Raw genomic sequence first — 3,331 nt, forward strand, 5'->3', positions numbered from 1 at the left:
CTAGAGCACCCTTGATCTTCCTATGTCCCCCTTGAAAGACATGGTTTCACTTAGACCAGGCTGGCCTCAAACTTGCTGCACAAGTTGGAGGATGGTCTTGAACTCCCGCTTCTCCAGCCTCAACCCTCAAGTTCTGGGACCACCAGTGTGTGCCACACCTGGATTTAACGCTGGATTTCGTTTTTTGCAGACTCGATGTCAGAGCTGTTACTGAACATGTTGGGTGGCGTGTGGGAACTCCCCAACATAGTGGAAACTCTCAAGTGTGCAAGGCCCTCCATTTGTCTAAGGGAACTGAACGGGGCTATATTTGACTCAATAGCTACCTGGGATGGGCCACTTCTCAACAACTACCCTTCCCACTAAATGCAGTGAAGCCCCACTTTGACATATGGACCTTCTGGTGGCCAGGGAACTTGGACATGGCTCTATTCAGGGCAGAGCCCCAATCACACATTCCTTATTCTGCAACTTGTTGCAACTGGACACGATAACTTCACCATTGTGAACCTTGGCCACTGTCTGGGGCTCAGGCATTGGGATGTGAAAATCCACCAAAAAAAACATATCCAAGGTTTTTTGGGAAACGCATATAGGCAACAGGCTATGTTCACTACCACCAAGGCTGCTCTCCATAGTCATTACCAAACCCCATGAGGTGGATTTAATTGGCTGCAGATGATAGAGGGCCTTAACAATTTGTTGCTATTTTGCTTAGTTTAGGTGTCTGAGTGCCTTGCCTACATGTGCTCGCACATGTGTGTGCTCATGGAGATCAGAAAAAGGAGTCAGATCCCCTGCAGCTGGAATTAAAGAAGGCTGTGGATGTTGGGAATATCTCGGGTACTGTGCAGAAGCAGTAAGAATTCTTTTTTTTTATTACGTATTTTCCTCAATTACATTTCCAATGCTATCCCAAAAGTCCCCCACACCCTCCCCCCCACTCCCCTACCCACCCATTCCCATTTTTTGGCCCTGGCATTCCCCTGTACTGGGGCATATAAAGTTTGCCTGTCCAATGGGCCTCTCTTTCCAGTGATGGCCGACTAGGCCATCTTTTGATACATATGCAGCTAGAGTCAAGAGCTCCGGGGTACTGGTTAGTTCATAATGTTGCAACTACAGGGTTGCAGATCTCTTTAGCTCCTTGGATACTTTCTCTAGCTCCTCCATTGGGAACAGTAAGAATTCTTAACAGCTGAGCTGGGCAGTGGTGGCACACACCTTTAATTCCAGCACTTGGGAGGCAGAGGCAGGTGGATTTCTGAGTTCGAGGCCAGCCTGCTCTACAGAGTGAGTTCCAGGACAGCCAGATCTATACAGAGAAACCCTGTCTCGAAAAACAAAAAACAAAACAAAACAAAACAAAACAAAAATCTTAACAGCTGAGCCACCTCACCTGTTAAAGGTTTTTCTTATGTTTTGTTTTTTTAGTGTGACTAGCTCTTAGCTCACCTGGGAGGAACAAGCACAGAGAGCAAGAATCTAAAAGGACAGACTGGGGATGGTGGGAGGGTGGCAAAGGGTTCAGGCACTTGGTAGGGATTGTCTTCTTTCAAGAGAATCGCCTTGCCTTGTTCTTCGTCTAGAAAAACCAAGATGTTAGGGTCTTTTTCTTCACAGCTCCTGGAGAGGATAAAACCATTTCCCCCAGAGAAAGATGCAAGCGGATCCAGGAGTGAGACAGGAACTGGGGAGGGCAGGACGAAGCTCTCTGGACGATGGACTGGCAACAGCCATCAATTACATGCACTGAGTCACAGCTCAAGCTGAAGTTTAAGAAAACAAACAGGAACACGTAGAAAGGCTGAGCAGGTTGCAATAGGCCGTCTTGGTGAGGCAAGAGTCGCTGGCTTGAACTAATTGAGTTGTCTTTCAACTCAAGCGGAGGTTAGACCCACTTCTCATGCTGGGCATGTCCTTGCTCCACAGTGGGCATGTAATTTACTGGAAAAGAGGATTTGATTTTCAGAGACTGGGTTGGACTGCAGCTGTGACCAAAGAGCAGGGTGTGCCTAAAGACAAGCCCTCCAGGCAAAGCAGCTGGGTTCACCCCTGCTGCACACTGCACCACATATCTCCATATTCAGGGATGAGCTTTTGAGTGATCGCAGAGCCATGTCCAAGGATCCTATTTCAAAATGTCCCTTCTACTATAGGATGTTCTCTGGCTAAAAACTTATTGCCAGCTTTTCAAATTCCCTTTCATCTTGAGGGTTAGGTAGGAATTCCTGAGACAAAGTGGATCCATTGGGAGAAGGGCATGCAGGTCTGCAATTAATTTGAGACCTGATGATTACGGAAGTGGGGTGTTGTGCCAACTTTTTCTTTTCTTTTCTCCCTCCCTCCTTTCCTTTTCCTGCCCCCCCCCATTCTCCCTCTCTCCCTCCCTCCCTTCTTCTTTCTTTCCTTCCCTCCTCCCTCTCTTTCTACAGAGTTTCATGTAGCCCAGCCTGGCCTCAAACTCACAGTGGAGCTAAGGATGACCTTGAACTCCCGGTGTTCCAAATGCCCATACAACACAAATTAAAGTTTCTTATTAGCATTCAAAATAATGGGCTTCAGTATGATACTTTCATGTCTATGCAGCATTATATTTTGTTCTAAGTTGTCCTTCTTCATTGATTGCTCCCAGTTGGGGTGTATTTTGAAAGCTGTAGCCATGGGTCGAGGACAAGATACAGCAAACAGAGGGGAGCTATCCTAATTCAAATGTGTGCTGTGTCAGTGAGAGGACCCTGTTAAGCAGATTCTTTGAGAAGCTAACATCCTCCCTCATCTTATATGCCATATATGACCTCTAGGTCAGTTCTCAGGGCAGCCCAGGTATGTGCACCAATTTCCCAGCCCCCACATTTTTCTCAGCCAGAGCCTTTCTGTTCTGTTTTGATATATCTTCTTTTGTTTGAGACAGGGTTTCTCTGTGTAACAGTCACTCTATAAAACAGGCTGGCCTTGAACTCATAGAGATTCTTGCCTGCCACAGCCTCCCAAGTGCTGGGATTAAAGGTGCCACCACACCTGGCACAGAGCTTTTCTTTATACTTCTGTGTCTTTCAGATCTTTTGGTACAGCTTGCACATATACTTCACTGACATAAAGACACACCTATTGTCAGCTCATTGACAAAAAATTAAAGATAAATAAATAAATAACCAGCTAGGAGCCAAGTGTGATTCCCTTTTTTGTTTTGTTTTGTTTTGTTTTGTTTTTTCGAGACAGGGTTTCTCTGTATAGCCCTGGCTATCCTGGAACTCTGTAGACCAGGCTGGCCTCGAACTCAGACATTCGCCTGCCTCTGCCTCCCAAGTGCTGGGATTAAAGGCGTGTG

The 3,331-nt window shown here is 46.4% G+C and overlaps 1 pseudogene; it reads right to left on the reverse strand.

The window, feature by feature from the left end:
- Nucleotides 1-561: 561 nt before the first annotated feature.
- Nucleotides 562-678, reverse strand: Gm24912 (annotated as a pseudogene).
- Nucleotides 679-3,331: the final 2,653 nt, after the last annotated feature.

This window comes from Mus musculus, chromosome 14 (genome assembly GCF_000001635.26).
Source record: "Mus musculus strain C57BL/6J chromosome 14, GRCm38.p6 C57BL/6J".
In the NCBI taxonomy this organism is placed as follows: Eukaryota; Metazoa; Chordata; class Mammalia; order Rodentia; family Muridae; genus Mus; species Mus musculus.